The sequence below is a fragment of the Girardinichthys multiradiatus genome, chromosome 21, assembly GCF_021462225.1.
Source record: "Girardinichthys multiradiatus isolate DD_20200921_A chromosome 21, DD_fGirMul_XY1, whole genome shotgun sequence".
Classification (NCBI taxonomy): domain Eukaryota; kingdom Metazoa; phylum Chordata; class Actinopteri; order Cyprinodontiformes; family Goodeidae; genus Girardinichthys; species Girardinichthys multiradiatus.
Genome location: NC_061813.1, coordinates 11,580,693 through 11,608,439, shown reverse-complemented (window position 1 = coordinate 11,608,439; position 27,747 = coordinate 11,580,693). Strand labels below are relative to the sequence as shown.

Here is a 27,747-nt window from a genome sequence, read left to right as displayed (position 1 = left end):
ATAGGAAAGTAGTGAAAAGTGAATTGGTCATTAGAGAATTTGATCAACCCTGACTGGCCCAATGCTGAGCTCTGGCTCGACAAGAAGGATTTCACCAAGAGATTGCAATGAGCAATCCACACTTTCCTCACTGAAACACACTCAGGTGCAAACACCGTGTGTCCAAAAAGGTCACCACCTGGATTTCACAAAAAATATAGGAAAGAGCCTCCCATTGGATAATTACAGCATGGATGATTATGTTACAGCTTGAGCAGAGTTTTTAAACCCTTACTGATGCAGTGAGTAGCATCTAATGTCTTAAACAACCATGTTGGAAGATACATCCTGTGCTCCTGGAAAATATCTGAATTATAAGGGCCACATTATTGCCATGTATCAAGCAAAGACAAAATCTAGGGAGATTGCTAAATTTGGTTGAGAATTTTCCAGTGCATTAATAAAAACTAGAAGGAGAGTAGGGAACCATCATCTTGAATGATTGTGATTGGTAATAACTCAGACGTTGCAAAAAAATCCAATCGTAAAAAAACAACAACAGAAGTCACTTCTATGTTTAATAGTGAAAGTAAGAACATTTTTACAGCTTCAATGTAAAAGGAACTAAAATAATTTAGAGGCTAATCGAAAAAAAGCCTTCAGTTTGCATGGAGCAATGGAGAAAGGTCATGTGGTCTGATGAGTAGAGTCACCCTGGTTCAGAGTAATGGGTGATTCATGGTAAGAAAAGAAGCACGTGAAGTGATGCACCCATCATGCCGAGTGCATACCTTATAAGCCTGTGGGAACTATGATCTGGGATTGCTGCAATTAGTTACGTTATACCATCAGTGAATTCTACCATAGAGTCCAACTCTTAACTCTACTGAAGACCTTTCAGATGTGGTGGAGAAGAATTTGAGCAGCAATTTGACTCTTTAATCCAACTCTGGGCCGAAATAAATGCAGAAGCTTATGGAAGTGATGTCACAGTGAAAGTGTGGTATAATAAAAGCTAATAGCAGCTCAAAACAATATTTAGTGAGTGACATTTTCTTTGGAAGGGCAGTGTAGAAATTGGTTTATACTGTGCTCCCCTCTAGAGAAGGAATTCCAGTTGGGGAAATATGTTCAAAACTCCAAAATGCACAAAGCCTTGGCTGTGCTGGTTACTTTCACAAGTGGAGCATTACAGCTAATGCTTTAAAGCTCTGCTTGATATTCATAAAAATAAACTTTATTAGAAACTGCTTTGGGATTATTTCAATTGTTACGGACATAGAGACAGAAATGTGCCTGTATTTACATGGTTTCTCCATATAAATATGCAAAAGTGAGTTTGAGGAGCCACTGGCCCGCCCCCCTGGACCCAGGAAAGATATGGAGGAGATCCAATCCACAGACATCCAAAGGCCTCCAGAGCACAGGAACCCCAGGAGAACCACCGCCATGACTACCAAAACTCCCCAGAGAGGAGCAGGGGATAATCCCAGGGGAACCACCCAGCAGCCACAGTGTAGAAGCCCCAGGGAGCTGCAGCGACGAGCCCACAGGCCCCGCCGGCAGCCGTCTACGCTCGAGCAGATCCAGCCATGGACCCAGAGACCCGAGACCCCGGGACATATCACTCCCCAAGCAGAGGCCCAACCGAGTCCAGGGGTCCAGGCCCTGGGAAGCAGCCACCAGGAGTGAGCCAGCACACACCAAAGCACCCAGCCCCGTATACCGAGAACCACAAGTACACCGGCGGGCAGAGAAACCAACCACCGGCAGGGAGTGTGGCAGGGAGGGAATAGGCCCCACATTTGATGGGGGCCTAAACTGATCCAGGAGAGGGAGCAGCCCAACACCCAACCTGACACAAAAAACAGTCATGCACAATCACAATCACACATTCCCACCTTCGTGCGTACACATAAAAACACTCACATCCACTCATCCAACGTAAAGACAAACAACAACGGACGTCTTACACTCACTCACACTCCGCATACATACTCTATACTCCCAGGTCCAGGTGTCGATACCCCATATGGACAATCAGCCCCCGGACCCAGGAGGTGGTCCCCTTCCCTCCGGGGATGGAGACAGGCAGACCGCCCAGCACCTGAACCTGGTCTGGGCTAGCCTGTGCTCATGCCTGAACCTGAGCGACCCCGGCCCGGACCCCGACCCCCCGCCCCGACCCTAGTCTCCAACCACCCCCGTACTCATCCAGAGAGGAGGCCATGTACAAAAGAGAAGTCTACATGGTCCAAACAAACCCGCCAACCAGAGCCCCCACAGAATAAAATAGTCCCAACCCCCAATGAGTCCGATTCCAACCCCGTGCGCCCTCCACCCTCAATGTACATAACATAAATCTCCACATTGGGCCACCCCCAACCTGGACACGGATATCGAACACATGGCCCCCGAACCCAAACGCCATGAATCACCCTCCCACAGCACATGGGAACACTCCAACAGGAGAGCTTCATCCCCAAAAGGCCGACAAAGCAACACCCATACAGCACAAGGTCCACACACAGCCCCGCTCCCAGCACCCCCGCCGTGTCCCACCCACACCACACAGCGCGCCGTGACAGCAAGGCAAGGGCCCCACACAATGCTGTCCACACCCTGCCCACAGGCACAACAGGGCAGACACTGTCGAGCACCGAGCTCACAACGGAGCCACAACCCCAAGATGGGACAAACTCACCTGGCAAGAGGTCCCCGGCCAGCAGCAAGCACTCAAGGCCAGCGTCCCCCATCCTGCCCCCGCAACCACACAGACACACCACATCACTGCCACTGAAATGATAGTCCAGATAGAAACATTATCCAACTCAGCTCTACCATCACCGCTCAGCCGATCCAGATGCCAGTGACACCACATTCAAGAAGAGGACACAACTCCCTCACCCCACATGCTGCAGTCCCCCACGCCACCCCTAGCCGGCCACCCTGATCCCCCCTCCCAGACACAACAGTAAGCAGAGCAGCATACCAAAAAAGCCCACCCAACCATTCGGCCACCATCTGCAGCCCCAGCCTATCAGTCCGCGAGAGGGAAACATGCACCAGCTGGGTAACCGGGTCAGGCAGGCCAACCGCTCCAGGCCAAGCACATTTCATCAGCCGCCCCAGTGCGGGCACAAGACATGCTCCGCCAGCCCACCCATTTGACCGCCAACCATAGCCCTGCGCCTGACCAGGGGCAAGAGCCACAGAAGGAAGCATTGGAGGAAGGCCACCACAGCTCGCCAAGGACTGGGCACCCCACCAACCCTACACCAAAACCCCGGAGGAGCTCCAGGATGCCGGGCACCCACCCTCCTGCACAGCAAAACCCACTGCACCAAGCAAGCTGGCCAGCCCCTCCATCAAAGTGAAGCCACATCTCAATCAACACTGTTGTTGGGTGTGAAAACTTGTATCTTGTATCTTGCGCTTATCACTCATGAGACTTGTACATTCCATACTGAGCAGCATGTGAGCCTGAAGGCCAGGCTGAATCGCACCCCTGTTTCTTGTTTCTACTCCCACTTTGAAAACACACACAAACCCGAACTGTCAGCATATAAATAAAGAAGGAGAGCGTCAACACTTTGTAGTTGCACTGCAGAGTGTTGCTACCTCTTGCTGCAGAAAGATAAAAGAGACTATGTGTCGTTCCTCTGATTTGACTAAATAATACCTAACATTAAATTGGTCCTTCGAGCCGGAGATTCTTAAACTAACCTAATATTGTCTTTTGCAGTGACTGAAGGATCCCTGGGACCGGCGACGCAGAGGAAGCGCTAGGCTCAGTGGCTGAAAGCCCCGGTGTGTGAATTCGCATCAGGCCGGTGGGTTAATTGCTTTGCTCAACACCGGGTGACTCTGGGGGTCCGGAGAGTCACCTAGAAGTCAGCTCAGAGGTGAGACATTTTGTTTAATATTAAAGAAAGGTTATTACAAGTCGCTGGTAGTGTCTCGCCTTAAGGAGACAGCAATTGGGAAGGTATTATTCTGCCGGAAAGGGATAGAGATAAATTAGGTAGGATCCCGCTGTAAAGGGATCGCAAGCGACATGTTGTTGGTAGTGTCTCGCCGTAAGGAGACAGCATTTGGGAAGGTATTATTCCACCGGAAAGGAATAGAGATAAATTAGGTAGGATCCCGCCATAAGGGGATCAGAAACGATTACGTAGTATTCCGCTGCAAGGGAATGAAACTAAGTGTTGTGAAAATAAGTGTTGAAAAATAGTAGAGCTCATAAAATGAAACAGGTTAACCTAAAACAATTTATGTGTGACTGTGTTGTGTGTGTTTGGAGGACTAAGCATTTTGAAAGAATCATAGCAAGATTCTGCTAGTCCTGTGTTTTCTTTTGCCCGAATAAAATTACGTACTGACGATCACTACGAGATACAGGACGGGTTTCATCCCTGAAAATTAACACCGCTGCGGGATAGCCGCAGTCGAAGGGTGTGTTAATGTCCTCCCTGTGATCTCATGTCAGTGAACTTCTATTCGGGACATTCATAGTTTGAAGAAAAATAACAAAGAACAATGGGGAAGGGAGAGCGCAAATGCTCTGATTTAAAAGGAGATGTAAAGTTCAAGGAAAATTATGTGAAGGGGGCTGAAGAAATATGTAAACGATGGCATAAAAAATACGGATTTTCAGGTAACTTAATTATCACTGAAATCCTAAAACTACACGGGGATCTTTAACTGGAGATTATGCATTCAAAAGATTCAAGAGACAATAAAAAAAAAAACCTTGCCAGATTATAATTTCAAAGGGGACCTCTCCCTGAGTGCCCACAATTGATAAACAGATTAAGACAAAAGGATGAATTAAAAAACAGCAAGAGCAGCCTTCAACTGACAAAGCCATAATACTGAGGCCTTAAGAAAAGCACAGGGAAAAAAAACATTCAGTTTAACTGAAAACAAATAAGGAGGGGCGGACCGCTACCCATCCCAGTTTAGAATACCAAGGTAGCCCCAAATTATAATGGGTCTATACTACCAACGACACCATGATAAAATGTTTTACACTGGGCCTGTATTCTGTTTTTGCTCTAATTTGGACAGGTAACACTCCTTTTACTAAACCCACATCAGTAGGGTCTTTTGACCATAACTTATCAGGGACTTCACTCAAGAACTGTTCCTCCTGTTCAGTAAGGAATATTTCTCATTGTTGCTTTGTATGCAAATGTATCCCTTCCTGCACTGTCACTGTCCAGAATAATGGCTTCCTAGTTAATCCTGCTCAGAGGAACCACAATAAAAACACTGCCCGGCCTCCCTACGACGCTGCCGCTCGTCATCGGGAAGCCGTGCCCTCCCCAACTGAATGGGCTCAGGCTCAGGCTGGCACGGTGGCTGCACCGGCTGGGACAGAGACAGAGGAGAGGCGAGATGCGCTCTAAGAGCGGTCCGCTAAGAACGGGTCCGCCTCCTCTCCCTCATCCGGGTGTCCAACCAGACGGCCAGGGCGATGTAATCGTCCAGTCCCTCGGGCTCATCCAAAAGGGTGAGCTCGTCCTTCAAAGTCTCATCTAGAGTTTGAAAAAACGTGGTTTTTAAGGCGCTGGAGTTCCAACCTGATGCAACTGCCAGCGTGCGAAAATCAATTGTGAACTCTGTCAGTGGTCGACCGCGCTGCCTTAACGCTCGCAAACGGCGAGCCACACTAGAATGGTCTATGTCTATATCGAAACTCAACTTAAAATATTTAAAGAATTCGTCATAGGTGCAGCCAAAACGGTTGTGGTTTGTAAACTGTGCCTCCGCCCACCGCAGTGCCCTGCCGGTGAGCAGGCCTAACACATAGGAGATTTTTACGTCGTCATGAGGAAACGACTGTGGGGACCTATTGAATATTAGGGCGCACTGTAACAAAAACCCACGACAACTACCAACCTCCCCGAAAAACTTCTTCGGACTAGGGGAAACCACATCTCGGGCATGCGGCAGTTGCTGGGATTCCGGAGGTGCCTCAGCGCCCTCTGACGGCGAGGCATGCGTAACCCCCAGAGTATGCTGCATTAGGGCTGTGAGCTGTTGCAACTGCTGACTAACCTGTCACTGCTGGTCGAGGAGGGAGCGGAGGGTCGAACCATGTGCCTAGATTAGATGGCCGTGTTCAGACACAGTTCTCTGGAGTGCTTCTGCTGGGTCCGGCAGGCCTGAGTGTTTTGTCATTGTTTTTAAGGCTGACTTGACCCACATGCAGAGAACACTCAGACAGAGAAGCGTAAACTCAAAGTTTTATTACTCGATTCAGAAAAAGGGATGTGAAGAGCGAAGCAGGCTGGTCGTCAGGCTGCAAGGGAAACGACAGAGATGAGCAAGAGAATCAGGTAGGATCATTTGTTTCATTCATCTATGCTCACTGTCCCGGTGGAGATCCATCCGCCGGGGGAGAGACAGGTGCGAGTCTGGAACGTGTTCCTGTGCTGGCTGGAGCGTTCCAATGGTCCAGGTAAGCCAAAGGTGGGTGGACAGGTGGTGCTTAAACAGCCTGGAGGGCTCCCAAGGGCATCTGCCAGACCAGAAACAACCCAGAGTCCAGATTCAACAGAAGGGTCTTCTAGAGAGGAATTCCCAACTCGGCGGCTCGGCATGAACGCCCTAAGGCGAAGGAGAAAAACGAGACAATTAGTCAAAGGCTTTCAAGAGATCTTCCAAAATTTTAGAAGTAGCTTCCCAGGTGATCACTACCGCAGCAGGCAAAACACTCAGGCGTAGAAGTGCCAGCGAGCCACCCTCATATAGTCCTCCAGCTGATGAGGCAACAATATGCACCTGTCACACTCTCCGATCTCCAGCTCTAGCGCATCTTAGAGGTGAGAGAAGGTTAGTAGCAGGCAGGTTGAAAACCAGACTGTGACAAGGCTTCATAAACCCATTCGATCAACCCAAAGAACTTTTCAAACACATTTGAGCATTAAATGTTTTCACCAAGATGTCTTTTCCAACATACATTTTTTGACTATATTTTTAAGCTGTTCAGACAGAAAGCAAAGTTTTCTATCTCCTTTCAAGAAAATATTGCTAAAGGGAGGAGAAGAGGTTGTGAAGAGTAAAAGTTAATCAATAGTTTAAACAGGTTAGAATCCTAATTTTATAACATTCTGTGCAGAATAGGAAATGTGGTCAAATATGACTCAATTTGTCAAAACAGCATTTAGATAAATATGGACTGAAGTTCATTAGTATTTACAGTAGCCCTGCTTTATTATTTTTCTGAAAACTGTTATTTTGCATTTACCAAACATAGTAGAATGAGCTTTTTCCTGTTGGTCTTACCACTTGGATTTCATCAGAGCTGTGTTGGTTTGGTGTGACACGATGCCACCACCACATACTTCGCTTTTTAAACAGTAGGCTCTTTTCTTGCTCACACACTTTCTCTCCTTCTGCTGTTTAGAGCCAACAAAATGAAGAACTCCCAACTGAATTACAGGAAAACGCCTCCAAGTACCAACCACAGAAGTTATTTTTAAAGCCAAAAACCAGTGCTCTAATATCAACTCACTCAACCATAACAATGAAAACAGCCTGTAGCAAGGGCTATGAAACAAACTGAAAGTTTTTGCCCATGTTCAGGAATGGCAGTGTAAATACGTTAACATAATCATATGGGTGCTGAATTGTATAGGAATATCTACAGGACTATTTTTGAAAGAGGTACGAAACACACTTTTTGAGAAGTTCTTTCAAGCTTTTAAAGAAAATTAATTTCAAGCAACCTTGTGCACATATACAACCCCTGATCTATAATTCAAGCTAATGAGGGATGCAGAATAATGGATAGTCCTTCCCCTTAAACATTTTGACATTCTCTCACATTCTAACAACAACTCACCCATCCTTTTAATGGAGATCAGGTTGTAGACATCAAATGTCCAGGAGGAATATCCAGAGAATCTTCTTCCAGTGAGACTCTCAAGCTCATTCCAAGGCCCACCCAACCCTGGAAAACCTGCAAAGGTAGCTGTAGGGGAGGCTTTTAATCAGATGTCCAAACCACCTCAACTGATTTTTTTCGAAGTGGAGGAGCAGCGGCTCTACTCTGACCTCCCCCCCGAGATTACAGAACTCCTTACTCCTGCCAAGTCGAGACAGCCTGTGGAAGTCCATTATAGTGCTTTTATGCAGGATCTTGCAGTTTACGTCATTTTTGTCTCTATCGGTATCTACATATGTCAAAACATAGACAGATCGGTAAGATTTGCTTTTGGACTCGGCTCTTTCTTCACCACAACAAACCAGAGCAAGGCTCATATTGCAACAATGTCCTGATCTGTCTATTCATCTCCTGCTCCATCCTATCATCACTCATGAACAAGAGACCAAGAAACCACAAACCTAAAATGTGCCTTTTGGGATTTTATGTGATAGACCAACACAAAGCAGTGCACAATTGTACAGTCAAATAAAAATGATACATGGTTTTTAAAATACTTGTTTTTTAAATCTCAAAAATGTGCTGTGCACATGCATCTGGTCTTCTGAATCAATACTTTGTCGAACAACTTTTCACTGCAGTTACAGCTGCCAAGTCCTTTGGGGTATGAACAGGGCTTTGCACATCTAGAGGATGAGCTATTTGCCCATTCGTCTTTTTAAAACACACTATACTGTAAAAAATATTTGTCTGTCTAATTTTAATGTACATGAATTAAGTTAATCTACATGTACATGAACTTATTCTTCATCTATAAGGTCCAATTTGTTGAAGGACCCAGCTTTGCCAGCAATAGCAACTTTAAGTATTCTCTAAACATCTTCCACAGGATTTAGGAGTGTGTTCATAGTTAGATTAAAAAAAAAAAACAGAATTGCAACCTCTACTCCAATTCATCCCAAAGGTGTTCAAGAAGGTTGAGGTCAGCACTCTGTGCAGACCAGTCAAGTTTCTTCACACCAAACTTTATACACCTCCAGCCATAGAAGTGATTGTAACATCGGAATTAATTGATTTATTGGTGTGACACAACACATTTGGCAATATAGTGTAGCTCAAATGCAGCCAGATTGGATGAAGAGCATCTGTGAACAGCAATTTTAAAGTCTAGACTGGGCCATTCAAATCATTAATATGCCTTGATCTAAATCATCCCATTGTTGTTCTAGCTTTATGTTCAGAGTTGTTGTTGAGCTGGTAGGTGAACTTTCGCCCCAATCTAAAGTCTTTTTCAACCCTTAATTTTTTCCAGGATTGGCCTGTATTTAGCTTCATCCATCTTCTTATCAGCTCTGACCAGGTTCCCTGTCTCTGCTGAAGAAATGCATTCTCACAGCATAATGCTACCATCACATTGTTTTATGACGGGGATGGTGAGTTTAGGATGGATGTTCCTTGTCTGTTTTCCTAGTCTATCATACATAGTCATGTATTATTTTCCTTCACTTCGTAATTATGTAATACCTTGTGTTGGTTTATCACATTAAATAAAGAAAAAAGTACATTGACGGTTGTGATTTTAACTTAAAATGTGAATAGGTTAAATGCAAATGAATAGTTTTGCAAGGCAGTGTAAATCATAGATAATCTTCCTGCCATCTTTCACATCTTCTACTTGCACACTTTGGCTATCTGGATGTTTCCTCACTAAACTGATCAGCACTATGCTTTATATTTTGACAGGCAACTACTAAAGAGCAAAATAGCTTGATTTCACTCTATATAATAAACCTGGTGACACTTCGATATGCAAATAAAATCGACAAAGCTTAATCTCCTTTCCTGTTCGATTTTCTAAGTTATGTACCTTATTAGAATGATCCTCATGCAGATACGTGCAAGCTTGTTCATGATAGATACGTACAAGCTTGTTCATGATAGATTTTAACACTCTGAGCAGCTTTGTCAGATAGAGGGTCTGAGAAGCTTAGAACTAATTCTGGATGTTTGGTTGGCTATAGCAAAAGAATAAGAAAAAGGACTGAAGATTTGTTTTGTGTCTTGCATATTACTGGCAGGCAAACCCATATCTTTATTACAGACACAATTTCACCTAGCTACCATTCTGAGGCCATGATGGTTTACGGACATTACACACTGAGGTGCTGACGGAGTGTGTGAGCATCAGTGCTTGATGATGGTGCTCTTTGATTAATCACCAGAGAACACAGTAAAATCCTTGACAGTAAAAAGTAACCAGGGCAAAGTGTTTCATATCAATTCCCCCAACTGCCAAATGAAAGACAGACAGGAAAGAGGATAATCAGGACTTTATGTTCTTTTCAGATGTGGCTTCCACTTGCAAAGGAGAAAAGCAGGTGCCAGGTGTTCAAAAAGCCAGGGTGATACAGACAGCATGTTCTGAAGTCGACCCTATAAAGAGCTTTGGCAAATCTGCTTTATGATTACTGCAATCACAGAGGCAATGGGGGTGAGTTCCTTAAAGGTCTCCTCGGTCTAACGCCATTGGAAGCTTGTAGATACTTTTTGAAAATAATGTCCTAAATCAAACAGAAGCTCATATTCAGAAGTTGATAATAAGCTTAATGTACTGTCATGTCTGCACTTGTCCATTGAAGCTTTTACACCAATGCTAACCAGCCTCAGTTCCTCACAGGTTTTGATTGACTTGATTCTTCACATTTTACCATATGCAGGCCTAATTTGGCCTCCCTTTTCTCCTTTTCTATGCAGTTTAAAAGCAAAACACACCCAATGTTTGAAGAAGCCAAAACAAGTAGCGGTACTTTAGCGAACCGTGTAATCTCTGAATGTACTTATCCAAACAAAGTCTAGTCCAACGCCATTCCAATGTGGCTTCTGGATGGTTTTCTCCATCATCCACCTCGATCCCTACAATAACACTGGGAGCCTTGGGGCTATTTTCAGATATCCCAGATTTCCTGGTAATGATGCAATACTTAGTGGTTGAGAGCAGTCTCTAACTCAGCTGTGTTTGTTTATGCAGGGAACATCTGCTCAGAATTTGGTTACTGAATGCAAAGATTAGATATGGTGCACAGTAAATTTGTAACTTTTATCTGTTTAAGCATTTGCCTTTTCAACAAAGACATTTTGGGGAGACCACTGAAATACAGTGAACTTATTGTGATGTTCACAATAAAGATGAAAAGAGTTGTATGATATGTTGCATTTTCCTGCTGGGAGTAGCCATAACAAGATGGGTACACTGTTATAAATGAATGGACATGGTCAGCAACAACACTCAGGTAGGCTGTACCATTTAATCAATGGTCAGTTTACACAAAAGGACCCAAAATGTCCCAAGAACACACACCATTTGTCAGGATCTGGGGTTGTGTTTGTGTTTTTGTGCTTGCTACATGTGCTCATTCTCAAGTGGAGCTGGAGCTCTCAGGTGTGCTGGGTGACAGGTGCGACTTATTCCACTGATTGCCAGGGGGAGTACTTAAGCAGGAGGCTGCCAGCACTTCAATGCGAGAGTGTTTTGCCACAGTGGTACAAACTCTAACCACACTCCAAGTTATGCTTTGTACTTTGACCTCGATAAGCTTTGTTTTTTTGCTCCTCCACAGATTTTGAAAGCCTAAGCTATGGGTCTGTCACTGTTTCTGAATACGTTTCTGAAAGTTACTCTGGATGATCAAGCCTGTCTTCATTCAGAGGATTCCTATCCTGTGATCTACCTTTGTTTGGATTCGCATCAAGCTGGCAGCTTCCTGTCCTCTTCGTCTCCTGAGCCAAGCCACAAGCGTACCCTGTCCAACCTCCAACGTAAGCCACCGCACATCGAACTTGTTTACTGTAACCTGAGCTCCACAGAACAGCACCAAGTGAACTCTCTACAGATATACCTGTTTAAGACATGGATCCTGAATCTCATTCCCCTGGTGACCTGAACATCATAACTCAGTAAGCCGATCTCAGTATCAAAATAACTATTTGCTCTTAGTTTTGTTTTTCCCTCCGTTACCCGTACTCATCCATTCTCTTCACCTTCTCTTCTCCTTACAGTGAGATATTTTGTCCGTTCCATTCCTGACTATATTTTCAATAAATCTTTATTTTACTTCCTCCTCCTGAGTGTTCTCTGTATGTGGGTCCGAGCTATTTCGAACATAATGACACCATTAAACCACCAGCATTACATTCTGACCCGACCATCTGAATGTTTTAGCTGAAATCATGATTCATCCCACCTGGCAAAGCTTGTTGTTACCATCTGTTATTGTTCAATTCTAAGAGGTCTTGCAAACTGTAGCCTCAGTTTGTCCATTCTTTACAGACAGGAGTGACATTCAGAAGTGTCCGCTGCTGCTGTGGACCAACTGCTTCAAGGTTTGGTGTGTTATGCATTCATATCTGATTTTCAACATGCCTTGGTTGTTACAAGTAGCTATTTAATCTACTGTTAGAGCAACAGTCTATTATATTGTACCAGTCTGCCCATTCTCCTCTGACCAATGAAATCAACATGTTATTTCTGTCTACAAAGCTGCAACTCAATAGATATTTATTTTCTTTTTCAGACCACTCTCTGTAAACCTGAGAGATGGTTGTGTAAACAAAACCCAGCAGATTAGCAGTTTCTGACATTATCAGACCAGCCCATCTGGCATTAACTACCATGACACCTTCAAAGTCACTTAAATCCCATTTGTTCCCCTTTCTGATACTTGGTTTGAACTTCAGCAAGTAATCTTCACCGTGTCTAGATGCCTAAATTTATTAATTTGCTGCAATGTAATTGGATGAGGCGCTATTTGTTGTTGGGACCCACCCATGTCTTGGGACCTACAGCCATGGATTTCAACATTAAACTCCGGTACATATTTTTCTGGAACTTTCAAAATAAATTGCATTTAACAGACTTTCAGCACAACTTCAGAAGGGGGAAGGGGGGGTAGCAGAGGACTTCCCATGATGCCACTGCCCGCATAAAACCCCCCACGTTCCCACAAGTCTTTCTCTTCCACACCGGTGACCATCGGGATAGGAGGGGAACAAAGCGTGCTGATGTCTTTTGCTGGCAAAAAGACATAAACTTTTCAAAATGGATCCAAGAGTCTCATAAGATCACACGATCATATGCACAAGATAAGTATGAGTGGAGCACTGTTTGTGTACCCGGTGATTTCATTCATGAACGGGGAAATTAAGGTGTAAGAGTTGCTTACCTTTCTCTCCGAAGCCCCAGCAGAAGCAAAACTGTGTCGCAGAGAAATCGTTTCTACAAGCCGAGTCTGAAGGAAGGACCACGGCCTGCACCACCGTGTTTACAGTTACGAACAGCTGGTTGACTGACAGAACGAGTCGTTTTTCAAGCCACAGCTCCGGAGGTCAGGTTAGCTGAAAGCTAATCATTTTGTTCAGAGCGAACACACCTTCAACCCCCCGCAAAGCTACCGAGATAACCGCTTGTTGACTGTGGATACCTTCTTCAAACTTCGCCCTTGGACAACATTTCCTCACCATGGTCAGAGGTTAGGTTTGGGCAGATTAACAGTTAGGATGAAATAATCTGAACGTTTTCATTCTATGAAGTTTTGTTTTTGTGAAACTCGGCTATCTTAGTGCTAGCAGGCTATCTGTAGCACACGTGCCGGTTTGTGTTCTTTGTATGTTTTAAGGTTAAGATAAACTTTATTTAAAGGGTGATTTTAAACAGAAAATTGCTCATAAAGCACCGTCCGCGCTTATGCATTTTAACCCTTTTATTAACCCTGGTATTTTAAAGGTATGTGTTGATTTTGGTGCTAAGCTATCCGCTTCTTTGTTAGCTTAACGGCTAACCGGTAAGAACATGTGCTTGTTACTAAAGAGTATTCAACAGAAAGGTTGTTGGTTTTCAAGCTAGTGAATAATAGTTCCTAAACATCATTTACTAAATTTGATAACTAAGTAAACACTATTAAGCCCCATTTCTCCAGAAAGATTTGGCTCTTTTTCAAAATACTCCCTTAATAATATTTCTTCGAATATTATTTCAATAACTAAAGGCAGTTAATTAGACACAGTTGAGAAATGGTCATCCAATGGAGGGACCAGAGCCCGCAAGGAGGAGCCCGCAGTCGGGTAAGGCTTCTCCTTCAAAGAATTCTTGGATCTAAAAGTGACTACGATCACACCGATCATATGCAACAAAGTTAAGTAATGATTTTGCTGTTCGTGTATCCGTCATTCATTAATAAAAAGAGTGTAATAAGACAAGCATGGTTTGACTTTTTTCTGAGGCCTCCAGAAGCAACCCCAGCCCTAATCGAAGTGGATTTCCCCCACGGCCTGGAAAGAACAGCCGGAGACCACACAATTGCACGCCTTCCTGCGTGCATGTCTAGGTAGCGAAAACTACCTCACTGAAGTCGCCGCAATGTGCCTTTGTCGTACAGTTCGGCTTGACTCATTTACAGCTAATGAGATTAGCTCCAATGCTAGTCCCTTTCAGTCCAGACGTGGCTGACCGGACAGCTTCACTTCCCTCAACTCATCGCACAGAAATTTTATCCTCAGCACAGTTCATGTAAGAGGTCGTGTATGGGCAGAGAAGATTAGTTTAGAATGAAATAATCGGAATAATGTTAGTTTAATGACCTTTGTGCTAGCAGACTAGCTGCTCACCTAATGATGTATTCTGTGTTGTGTTTTCAAACTTAAGAGAACTTTATTTAAAAGGTGGTTTTTAAACACAGATCAGTCATAACGCATCATCAACGCTTATGCATTTTGATCCTTTTAAATGCATAAAATCATATTTAAGGGATGATAACAAGCTATAAGCTTCTTTTCTGAGCTTCAACACATGACTTATGACTTGTGACCATCTGATGAGTCCATTAGGAATCATTTATCCAGAAAGGTTTGATTCTTATTCAAAATAATATTTGCTTAAATATTATTTTAATATTTCCTTAATAATATTTTCTTAAATATTATTGTACTAAATATTGGAAATATGAATTTGAGAATATTATTAATATTTAATATTCATATTTTAATATTCATATTTTAATATTTTACCAAATAATATTCCGGTCTGTTAAGGATTGTCCTGTGAATACCAACCCCATTAAGGCGATGGTATTAGGGCAGAATAGAAAGGCGTGAGACAAGCTCTGGCATTATTGAACAGCATAAACTCTGCACACATATGGAATGAATTCAGACAATTTCTTAAAATACAAGAATTTATTAACAAAAATAAGTCAACTCAAAGTCAAACATATTTCAATCCACAAACTCTTTACTATGCTAAAACAATCCAACTAAACGACCAAGCAGAATTAAAGAATAATGAAGACTAATGGGCTATGTACAATATAAACAAGTTGATTAAAGATGATTAGAAATCATGACCAAAAAGAGTGATGCAACATTACCATGCAATGTTTATGTTTGAGAACCAAGGATTATCTTGAAGAATCTGGAAGTGAAGTTAAGTTAGTTTTGGAACTAACTTAGAAAATAATCAGCAACATTTAGACAACCCTTCACAATGCAAGATCAGATTAAATATTATTTTAATAAAATAATGTTTTAAATAATGATCTGCTGAATAAAACCAACCTCCTGGATGACTAATTCTCAACGGTGTCTAATTAACTGCCTTTATTTATTAAAATAATATTTGGAAAAATATTATTGAGTATTTTGGAAAAGAGCCAAATCTTTCTGGAGAAATGGGGCTTAATGGTGTTTACTTAGTTAAGCTGGAACATAGCTTAGCACCAGAATCAACACATACCTTTAAAATATCAGGGTTAAAATGCATAAGCGCGGACGGCGCGTTATGAGCAATGTTCTGGTTAAAACCACCCTTTTAATAAAGTTTATCTTAGCTTTAAAACATACAAAGAACACAAACCGGCCTGTGTGCTACAGGTAGCATGCTAGCACCAAGATAGCCGAGTTCCACAAAACAAACTTCATAACATGAAAACGTTTAGATCATTTAATCCTAAACCAATAATCTGTTAATCTGCCCAAACCCAACCTCTGAACCTGTTGAGGGAATGTTGTCCAAGGGCGAAGTTTGAACAAGATATCCGTCGTGAATAAAGAGTTAACGTCCCGCTAACTTCTTCAGTTTCTCCCGATCAGAAGGTGACCAGCTGTTCGTTACCGTAAACACGGTTGCGGGCCGTAGTCTTTCCTCCAGACCCGGCTTGTCGAAACAGCTTCTCCACCGGGGCTTTTCTCGAACAGTTTTGCTTCTGTGGGGCCTCAAAGAGAAAATGTAAGTAACTCTTACACCTTAATTTCCCCGTTCATGAATGAAAATACCAGATACACAGACAGTATTTCATTCTACTTAACTTTGCATATGATCGGTGATCGTATGGCTTCCTGGGATCCAGTTGAATTTATGTATTTTTGCCAGCAAAAGACATCAGCGCGCTTTCCCGTCCTATCCGGTTCCTATGGAAGGCCACGTGGAAGAGAAAGACTTGTGGAAAGGTGGGGGCTTTTATTTGGGTATTGGCACCACAGGAAGTCCGCAGTTACCCCCTTTCCTGGCTGTGCTGGAAGAAGGTTAATGCACTTTATTTTGAAAAGTTCCAGGAAAGTATGTACCGGAGTTTTAGTGTTGAAACCCATGGCTGTATGGTCCCAACATAAATAAAGGCAGCTAATTAAACACCATTGATAATTAGTCATCCAGAAGGTTGGTTTTATTCAGCAAATCATTATTTGAAATACTATTTTATTAAAATAATGTTTTATCTGATCTTGCATTGTGAATGGTTGTTTGAAGGTATACCAATTATTGCCTAAGTTAGTTCCAATACTAACTTAATTAAATTTCCAGATTCCTCAAGATAATCCTTGGTTCTCAAACATAAATAACATTGAATGTTAATGTTACATCAGTTTATTGGTCATGGTTTTTAATCATCTTTGATTGACTAGTTCATAATGTATATACAGGGGTTGGACAATGAAACTGAAACACCTGTCATTTTAGTGTGGGAGGTTTCATGGCTAAATTGGACCAGCCTGGTAACCAGTCTTCATTGATTGCACATTGCACCAGTAAGAGCAGAGTGTGAAGGTTCAATTAACAGGATAAGAGCACAGTTTTGCTCAAAATATTGAAATGCACACAACATTATGGGTGACATACCAGAGTTCAAAAGAGGACAAATTGTTGGTGCACATCTTGCTGGCGCATCTGTGACCAAGACAGCAAATCTTTGTGATGTATCAAGAGCCACGGTATCCAGGGTAATGTCAGCATACCACCAAGAAGGACGAACCACATCCAACAGGATTAACTGTGGACGCAAGAGGAGGCTGTATGAAAGGGATGTTCAGGTGCCAACCCGGATTGTATCCAAAAAACATAAAACCACGGCTGCCCAAATCAGAATTAAATGTTCACCTCAACTCTCCTGTTTCCACCAGAACTGTCCGTCGGGAGCTCCACAGGGTCAATATACACGGCCGGGCTGCTATAGCCAAACCTTTGGTCATTCATGCCAGTGCCAAACGTCGGTTTCAATGGTGCAAGGAGCGCAAATCTTGAGCTGTGGACAATGTGAAACATGTATTGTTCTCTGATGAGTCCACCTTTACTGTTTTCCCCACATCCGGGAGAGTTATGGTGTGGAGAAGCCCCAAAGAAGCGTACCACCCAGACTGTTGCATGCCCAGAGTGAAGCATGGGGCTGGATCAGTGATGGTTTGGGCCGCCATATCATGGCATTCCCTTGGCCCAATACTTGTGCTAGATGGGCGCGTCACTGCCAAGGACTACCGAACCATTCTTGAGGACCATGTGCATCCAATGGTTCAAACATTGTATCCTGAAGGCGGTGCCGTGTATCAGGATGACAATGCACCAATACACACAGCAAGACTGGTGAAAGATTGGTTTGATGAACATGAAAATGAAGTTGAACATCTCCCATGGCCTGCACCGTCACCAGATCTAAATATTATTGAGCCAATTTGGGGTGTTTTGGAGGAGCGAGTCAGGAAACGTTTTCCTCCACCAGTATCACGTAGTGACCTGGCCACTATCCTGCAAGAAGAATGGCTTAAAATCCCTCTGACCACTGTGCAGGACTTGTATATGTCATTCCCAAGATGAAATGACGCTGATGATTGGCCACAAAAGGAGGTCCTACACCACACTAATAAATTATTGTGGTCTAAAACCAGGTGTTTCAGTTTCATTGTCCAACCTCTGTAGTTGGTCTTCCTTATCCTTTCATTTTGCTTGGTAGTTTAGTTGGACTGTTCTAGGATAAGAGTTTGTTGATCGAAATATGTTCGACTTTGAGTTGACTTATTTTTGTTAATAAATTCTTGTATTTTAAGAAACTGTGTGAATTTATTCCATGTGTGTGTAGAGTTTTGCTGTCCAGTAATGTCAGTGCTTGGCTCACCCCTTTCACTATTGTCCTAATACCACCGCCTTATTAGGCTGGTACTCACTGGACAACACTTAACAGACCAAATTATTATTTAATAAAATATTAATATTAAGCAGTAATAGTTGTTAGTAAAAAAAAAAAAATCAGAAACTCAAAAAATACATAGACGTTTATCTGTGAAAAGGTTTGAGTATAATTTGCAAGGAGCTGTAACTAAAAAGATATATTTTACTTATTCTTATGTGTTTATGGAGTGTTTAATCTCCCATGTCTGCTTTACAAAACCATTACATATGTCTGACAAAATTGTTTCCTTTGCTCCATTTTGTGCTCAGTGATTCTTTTTCTGCCCATTGTAGCCCCACAGAAAAAATTGAAAGAGGACCCTGTTGCTCTGTCAAGGCTCCATCACCCAGGTGTGCTAACAAAAGCTCCAACAGATCCAACCAGTGACCCTTGTGAAAAGTCTTGTAAAAACTCCAATCTGAATTCCTGGTTGACAAAACCCTTGAAAAGATGCCTGAATGGGCTGTCCATCCACAGTGTAGCACCACAAAAAAGTGTCTTCAGGAGAACTTCAACTGAGACATGTGGAATGTCTCAATCGTTTTGGATAAGGTGGAGCCAAAGTGGGTTAAAGTTTCAAAAATTAACTGCCGTCTCAGCTTACTTTAGGTAGTTAACTGGCTTTGCTAACTGGCTTTGCATGGCGCCACTATCAAGGCTGTGAGAGGAAGCCCCAACCGGAGGTATTATTCTGGGCTGCCCTGTAGCTCAGGGGTGTCCACAGGCTGTCCCTCACAATCATTCAGAGCGCAACAGCGTGGTACGGTTTGGTATATCAGTGATATGCAGACCCTCTTCCTGCTGGTTTCGTCCCTCTTGCATCCTCCAAGCTGCTCTCTCTTTCTCTGTGTTGCCTTTAGCAGTTTCACTGAATGCAGAACGGAGGAGCTGGCCAGAAGGTGTTTCAAGGGCTTGAGCCCTTTCAGCCTTTGACAAGCATGGCTGTGAAAATGTGGAGCTGCAACCTTGGCAACAGCTCTTATCCTGCTCGGTTTCAAACCAGGAGGAGGAAATGCTGGGCCTTTCGTTGTGTGCACCTCAGTCATATTCAACACATCAAATAAAAGATGAAAATTATACTCTTAGTGATATAAAGATAACAACATCCCACAAGGCATCATTATACTTAGAATAAAATTAAAGAAAATGATGGATGAGAGTGATTTGTAGTTTAAAAGCGAGTGTTGAAGGAAATACCATACAGAACCCGAGTCATAGATTCCTGCAGGCCAGTGTAATTGGACTCTGTAAAGAATTATCAAGGTGTATTTAGTTTGTTTTCACAAAAGGTTTTGTGCCTTAAAGAGTATAAAACAAAACATTGCTGACAATGTCTCTCTGTTCTGTTACCCCAGCAGCAGAATTGAGTAACACTGGCATAAGCAGCCTCTCTCTTTCTCCCTGTCTCTCTCTCTCTCTCTTCTTCCCTCACTCTATTGACTCTGTGGATAATCTTGACTCCCCAGAAAAATCTTTAAGCAGCTGGCCACAAACCTTGTGCTTGAGTGCACATGCATACAATTTCTCCCTTCAGCCCTGGGGCTGTTTTTCGGCCGTCTCTCACTCTTTTTTCTTCTTCTCCCTCTTCTTCTTCCCTAGTTCTCCAGTGAGTTCCCAAGCCAACTCATCAGGAAAAAAAGGCAGGATTTGTTGGTTGGTCTGGGAGCGCGTGCCAAAATCAACACAGCTTCCCTCACCTCAGGGAAACCTGCAGCAAATTGGACTGGAGCTGGGTTTTCAGTTTGTCGACCTGCATGAGGCTGCGGGCTTCTCCTGCCAGGCCCTGCAGTGAAACCATAGACACTTGTGTCCATTTTTGTTTAAAAAAATAGTAGCAAACCACAAGTTAAGTGTGAAGCAAGCTGGACATAGTACAAATAGATTGATTTCCTGTGTAAACAGGTAGGCCATTGGAGAACTACTTTTGGGTCTACAGTTGGATTAGTGGTTTCCTTCCCTCATTCTCACAGTAGTCAAAAACTGTAACTATCATGCCTATATGCATGCAGTGCTTTGGAAATGTATAAATACCCCTTTAACTTTTTTGCATCTTGTCTCGTTACATGCTCGTTACAACCAAAAACTATTATTTTACTGGGATTTTATGTGATGGACCAAATCAAAGTGATTTGTGAAGTGGAAGTAAAATGATACATGACATCTGTGAACAGCAATGTTGAAGTCTTGCCACAGATCCTCAATTAGGATTGTGTCATTTGACTAGGCCATTCTAAATCATGAATATGCTTTGATCAAGACTATTCCATTCCAATTCAGGCTGTATGTTGTTGTTCTGCTTGTAGGTGAACCTCCATCTCAGACTAGGTATTTTTTAGCCTCTAACAGGTTTTCTTCCAGAACTTTCTTGCATTAAGTTCCATCCATTTTATTTTCAACAACCAACTAACGTCCCTGCCCCAGCTGAAAATAAGCATCACCATAGCAAGATACTGCCACCACCACTTGTGACCGTGAAGATGGTGTGTTTAAGGTAGCGTTTAGTATTACTTTTCCATCACACATTGTATTTTGCATGTTATTTAAAAAGTTAATTTGTGGTCTTATCTAATCAGAGCATCTACCTCCACATGCTTGATGAGTCCTCCACATGAGTTTTAGCAAACAGGATGTCTTATGGTTTCTTTTAACAATGGCTTTCATCTTGTTCAAGCTAGGTTTGTGGAGTGGGCCACTAATAGTTGAGCAGTTAACAGATTCTTCTATGTGAGATGTAGATCTCTGTAGCTCTTGCAGGGTTTCCATGGATCTCTGATTAATGCTCTCATTGTTTGGCTTGTCCGTTTAGGACAACAATGCTTTGGTAAGACTGCAGTTGTGCCATATCTGTGCAAATGGACAATGGATTGAACAGTGAGATGTTTAGAAGTTTTGGAACTGTTTTTTTTTTTTTTTTTTTTTTTTTTTTTTGCAGTTGGTTGCACTGGATTTAGACGTATCTGTCATGATTTGTAGTATTTTGGGTTATGTTCTAAAGGGGTTTGCCCAATCAGTTAATTTTTCTGCACTTATTTTTTGTTTGGTGTTTTTCATGCTTTCCTTTGCATTTCTCTTTCTGGTTTATCATTTTGTCCTTTATACTTTGAGTTATTCTTGTTAGTGTTATATGGTTGATTATTCCCAGTATCATTGTTTAGCTTTAGTCATGTTTTTTCTTTCAGTCTCTGCTGTCATCTCCATAGTCAGCTTCATTTGGTCTACCTTCTTTATGACACTTAGCTTCACTGTTTTCACTTGTGTCATGCTCTATATGAGGGTCCCCAACTAAAATATCAGGAGGTCCACGTTCGAACATTTTAAATCAACTGACAAAAAATGTTCTTTAATTTTTATTTAACATTTAATTAACACTAGCGTTTATGTTTTTTAATTACTGATCAATTGATTGATCAGTAGTTAAAAAACTACTGATCAATCAATTGAAACTACTGATTTTCATGGCACATATGAAATCAATTGATGCTTTCATATGCCCACAAAATCATCTACTGAACAGAAAAGTGCAATCCAATTTAAGTACCAATATTAAACGCTCTTTGAATGGCAAGCTGGGTCTGTACATCTTTTCTGTTGTTCTTGTTGTACTTATGGCAGGCATGGCAATTAGCTTAACGTTTTCCTTTAGTTGTTGTCCTTCTTTTACATCTAAAAGGGTTCCTGCCACAGCTTCTTTGCACTGTTTGATCATTTCCCTGTCAGTGAAAGGCTTTTTGTGTTTTGCCAAAATCCACTGTACTCACAATAAACACTCGCATACTTGCTGTTGTGCTGTAAGACACTGTGTTATCAGCAGTGCAGCTCACTCAGACTGTTCCCTCAGTTCATTTATTCTCCTTGTCATACTGTCAGACCCAGGCAGATACCTTTGGTTAAAGTTCTTGTTTGGTTTTATAATGTGTCTTTAGATTTCCAATCTTTAGAAGTCTAACTGATTCAGAAGATGTAAGGCACACTGGCCTTACATCCTACAGAAGTTCATTTTTAAATGTGCGATTTTCATAGTCCACTTTGTGTTTTTGAGCCAATGCCATCTTTCTTTACTCATCTGTGCCCCACCAAGTCATTCTACTGTGAGCAAGCGTGAGCTCCCAAGCTAATAACTTAGCAACCTGCGTTCAAGGACCCTGCATAGCTTCTTCTTTGTCATTTTCTGCCTGTCCATGTCCTTATGTTCTTGCCATGCCTGCTCATGTTTATGCCTGTTCATCTCATGCCAAGCCGTGAGCTTTTGTTTTCGTTTTATTAAATGTTGTTTACTCAACGTGCTGCTCTTTGTTGCCTGTCTGCACTTAGGTCTGAAAACCGCATCGTTGACAATATCAGAGTACAGGTCCTTCTCAAAATATTAGCATATTGTGATAAAGTTAATTATTTTCCATAATGTAATGATGAAAATTTAACATTCATATATTTTAGATTTATTGCACACTAACTGAAATATTTCAGGTCTTTTATTGTCTTAATATGGATGATTGTGGCATACAGCTCATGAAAACCCAAAATTCCTATCTCACAAAATTAGCATATCATTAAAAGGGTCTCTAAACGAGCTATGAACCTAATCATCTGAATCAACGAGTTAACTCTAAACACCTGCAAAAGATTCCTGAGGCCTTTAAAACTCCCAGCCTGGTTCATCACTCAAAACACCAATCATGGGTAAGACTGCCGACCTGACTGCTGTCCAGAAGGCCACTATTGACACCCTCAAGCAAGAGGGTAAGACAGAAAGAAATTTCTGAACGAATAGACTGTTCCCAGAGTGCTGTATCAAGGCACCTCAGTGGGAAGTCTGTGGAACGGAAAAAGTGTTGCAGAAAACGCTGCACAACGAGAAGAGGTGACCGGACCCTGAGGAAGATTGTGGAGAAGGGCCGATTCCAGACCTTGGGGGACCTGCGGAAGCAGTGGACTGAGTCTGGAGTAGAAACATCCAGAGCCACCGTGCACAGGCGTGTGCAGGAAATGGGCTACAGGTGCCGCATTCCCCAGGTCAAGCCACTTTTGAACCAGAAACAGCGGCAGAAGCGCCTGACCTGGGCTACAGAGAAGCAGCACTGGACTGTTGCTCAGTGGTCCAAAGTACTTTTTTCGGATGAAAGCAAATTCTGCATGTCATTCGGAAATCAAGGTGCCAGAGTCTGGAGGAAGACTGGGGAGAAGGAAATGCCAAAATGCCAGAAGTCCAGTGTCAAGTACCCACAGTCAGTGATGGTCTGGGGTGCCGTGTCAGTTGCTGGTGTTGGTCCACTGTGTTTTATCAAGGGCAGGGTCAATGCAGCTAGCTATCAGGAGATTTTGGAGCATTTCATGCTTCCATCTGCTGAAAAGCTTTATGGAGATGAAGATTTCATTTTTCAGCACGACCTGGCACCTGCTCACAGTGCCAAAACCACTGGTAAATGGTTTATTGACCATGGTATCACTGTGCTCAATTGGCCTGCCAACTCTCCTGACCTGAACCCCATAGAGAATCTGTGGGATATTGTGAAGAGAACGTTGAGAGACTCAAGACCCAACACTCTGGATGAGCTAAAGGCCGCTATTGAAGCATCCTGGGCCTCCATAAGACCTCAGCAGTGCCACAGGCTGATTGCCTCCATGCCACGCCGCATTGAAGCAGTCATTTCTGCCAAAGGATTTCCGACCAAGTATTGAGTGCATAACTGTACATGATTATTTGAAGGTTGACGTTTTTTGTATTAAAAACACTTTTCTTTTTTTGGTCGGATGAAATATGCTAATTTTGTGAGATAGGAATTTTGGGTTTTCGTGAGCTGTATGCCACAATCATCTGTATTAAGACAATAAAAGACCTGAAATATTTCAGTTAGTGTGCAATGAATCTAAAATATATGAATGTTAAATTTTCATCATTTCATTATGGAAAATAATGAACTTTATCACAATATGCTAATATTTTGAGAAGGACCTGTATAAGGAGCTTAATTCATATAAATGCCACACTTCCCAGATTTTTATTTGTAAAAAGCTTTTTCCATTTTTCCTTCCTATTCACAATTAAGCACTACTTTGTTTTGGACCATCACATGAAATCCATTTAATTACATACACATTTTCAAGGGGTGTGAAAACTTTTGCAAGGCACTATAAACGCTAAACTTTACTGAATTGAATTTTGAATCAATAGCACAGGTAGGCAAAGAACTACAGCTCCATGGTAGGAAAGGCAAGCACATGATAACAGCATGAATAAAAGACAGACCTGGACAGCATACACTGTCAGTTTTCATTGGATTTGCTACCAGATATTGTATTGTGAGATATCAGAAGAGGGAGTCGGGCAATCATACAGCCTTTGTCTTGTTACACTACTTCATATCAAACCCAAATGGACTGCAGCAGATGACACCTTGTTTGAAGAGCGTGATGTTTGATCGAGGATGTGTTTGATGCAGAAGGAATAAAAAGTAACACCTTAGCTGTTCAAGCTTGGGTGCTGCTGTTTGAAGTGTTAGAGCATCACAGGGAAGCCCAAGTTCTTTCTCATCCATTGACTTTCTTTGTGGAATGAGAAAAAAGTGTGAATCAGGAACGTGTTGGTGCCAGAACAGAATTAAAAATGTACTTTAGAAATAAAGGATGAAATGTTAAAAAAAAAATGTTTCAGCTGAGAAAGTAGTGTATGCCAAGGAAAACAAATATGCACATAATACTGTAACATTGTTGTGATTCTAATTGAGTTTTATGATGATTTGCACTTATGGAATGCATTCAGTGTACTGAACACCAAACCTTTATCTAAAGTGTATAAAGTAATATCTAAAGTAATATGTATCCTGCAACTATTTCTGTAAAAATATTCAGTTTCAAATAGCTAATAAACATCAAATACTTGTAAGATGACTTAAATGAGGGACAAAAGCAAGTATAGTTGACATATGTGAAACTAAAGCAACTCAGGTAAATCGAGTCATGGGCCTTGAAAGAAAACTTTTTAATCCTTACTTCACCCCTTTACTTGAAATATCATTAAAACGTGTGTATCTATGCATCTATAAATTCCATTTTTACTGTTTTTAAAATAATGATCTAAATTTTTATTGAAAATTTTAACTGAATTATGCAAATTAGCTTTGTGAAATTGCATCTTAAGACCGATTAAGTAGGAAATGCACTCTGCTAAAAAAATTAAAAGGCAATGCTGAGACAGCCCTTGCTTTTAAATCAATGTTAAATAATAATTGTGTTATTGTGTTGTATATGCATTTGGTTCCCACTTATGTGAAACATCAGTGCAGATATTTTGCTCATTTGCTTGCTTACCATACTATCACTGTTATACTGAACGTTACAGTGGCCATATTCAAATTCAAGCTGTTCTCATTCACATATTTTTTTTTCTGTTTTTGTTGTTAGATAACAAAAAAAAGTCTGAAAAAAAAAGCCTTGTAGGTCGGCTTCTTTTAATCTTGGTAATTTTAAAATTACTAAAAGGACAAAACTGTTTTAAATGGCATATCTAATCTTTTTTTACAACTTGTCCTTTTAAGTTTTCTATTGTGGTATTCAGTGGCTTTCAGTAATGATGAGTAAAATTTTAAGTCAGTAGTGTTGGCCAAAGCAGAGGGGTCTAAAGAATCTGCTGCTGTCAGACCTTTCACAGAATGGACAGCAGGTGTCCAACCTCACAGGAAGTTGGACAGGTAGAGGTCTATCACAAGCAGAGGGCACACAAATAGGCAAACGAGATTTGTCCTGGCCTAAAGTGCACAGCTTGTTGCAAGAATTGGAGAGCTTGAGCTCTGGAAGCATTTGGGAGTTTTCAGTGATGCTCAGGTCCAGCCTCTGGAAAGTCAACTTGCCTTGAAGTTCCTCGGAGTCTTAGGTCTTTTAGACCCTTAGGCAACTTGATTTGTGGACACTCAGGTTTATCCTGCCAGCCAAAGATGTCCCCCAGAAGAAAAAATGTACTTCAAAGAAACCACATTCTGGTGGCGTTCAGGTAGATGTTGTGATTTCTGCTCCGGTTCTGACTAGAAATGTTACTTTGATGCACGCAGGCATCCACCTTCTCATTTCTTCTTATAACTGTGTAGGGAACTGTGCAGTATCTGTTTAAAACATAGTATCAGTGGATGGAAGCAGCTAAAATTCTCCTTTTTTTGCACATAATCAGTCCATTTACACAGACCACAGTAATGTAGCTGTCAAATGATTATTTTGAGGAAGCCATCTGACAGACAATCCAAACACTCAGTTTTTCACAACAACATGTGTTTGGCCCTAAAACATTTCTTCAAGCTAATGCTATACACAAGGTTTTTGGAAGGGATTCAAGATACTGATATTTATTTCGTGCTGTAATTGGCTCAAATACCAAGAAAAGAACAAGTCACTGTTGCAGGTAATTGATGTGGGCAAACAGGATCATTTGAAGAGAACAGGTAATTATTTATTTTGACCTGCCATGTATTGTTCTTCCCATCCTTTTCTGTATGGAAAAAATTATATTTCGTTTCTTTTTTCTTACCTGTTTTTTTCGTGCCTTGTGACAGTTCTTTATTCCTTCTCAACATCATCTTTTTTCCTCCATGTTTTTCCTTTCAACGCTGCTTCCTTCTTTTCTTCCTTGCATCCTTCTTTCCTGTCCTCATGCCTTCAGTTTGTTTTTCATTGGTTCCTTCTTTCTCATCTTCTTTCTTTATTTTCTCCATTTTTCCTTTTATACTCCCTTTGGTCTTTCTTTTCTTCCTTGCTTTTTTTTACTGTCTTCTTCCTTCTCCTCTTTCCTTATTTGCTTGCTTTCTTTTTTCATTTCCTTTGCTTTCCCAGTTGCGTTTAAAGCTGGAACTCATTAGATTAATATCTGCAGTAAATTCATGGTGGACACTAATATTTATACTATAAAAAGGGCCGCAAATGGACTGAGAAATAAGTTAATTTGAGTCTGGTAAAGTATGAATACTGGACAGTGACCCTACTAAGGGGGCTGAAATAAGATCCTGTCCAACCTAAATGTTCCTGTTGCTTTAGCATCTCATTCAAAGCTATTTGGTGAAAAAAATAATTTTTTGAAACTCTTTCTGAGAAAAGATTTTGAAAAACTTTGTTTGTGGCGTATTCATGCAGACTGGATACCTGGAAATTATGAAAATCAAGGAGATACACGACACGTGCTGATCTATCACACATAAACCCCAATGAAATACGTACATTACTTTCATAGAATGAATACATTTGCAAGGCACTCATGGTATTGAACTGTCCTTTGTATTTGAAAGGACATATTTTCCAAAAACCCATACTCAACTGTTTTCTCACCCACTTTTTCCTTTCAGTGGCTTCAAATTGCTGAGATCCAAAACTCCCAGGGGCCCAGTGATTGACAGCTCAGAAGGAAGGAAGGTC

At 41.7% G+C, this 27,747-nt stretch overlaps 2 long non-coding RNA genes across 2 annotated transcripts; one reads left to right on the top strand and one right to left on the bottom strand.

Annotated features, from left to right (window-relative positions):
* Nucleotides 1–3,815: 3,815 nt before the first annotated feature.
* LOC124858449 lies at nt 3,816–27,747 on the top strand. The gene is made up of 3 exons (XR_007035841.1): nt 3,816–3,884; nt 12,201–12,258; nt 27,678–27,747. It is a non-coding gene; the product is annotated as an uncharacterized LOC124858449 (long non-coding RNA).
* On the bottom strand, nt 6,056–6,933 carry LOC124858448. The gene is made up of 3 exons (XR_007035840.1): nt 6,685–6,933; nt 6,357–6,594; nt 6,056–6,286 (listed from the first exon to the last, which is right to left on the bottom strand). It is a non-coding gene; the product is annotated as an uncharacterized LOC124858448 (long non-coding RNA).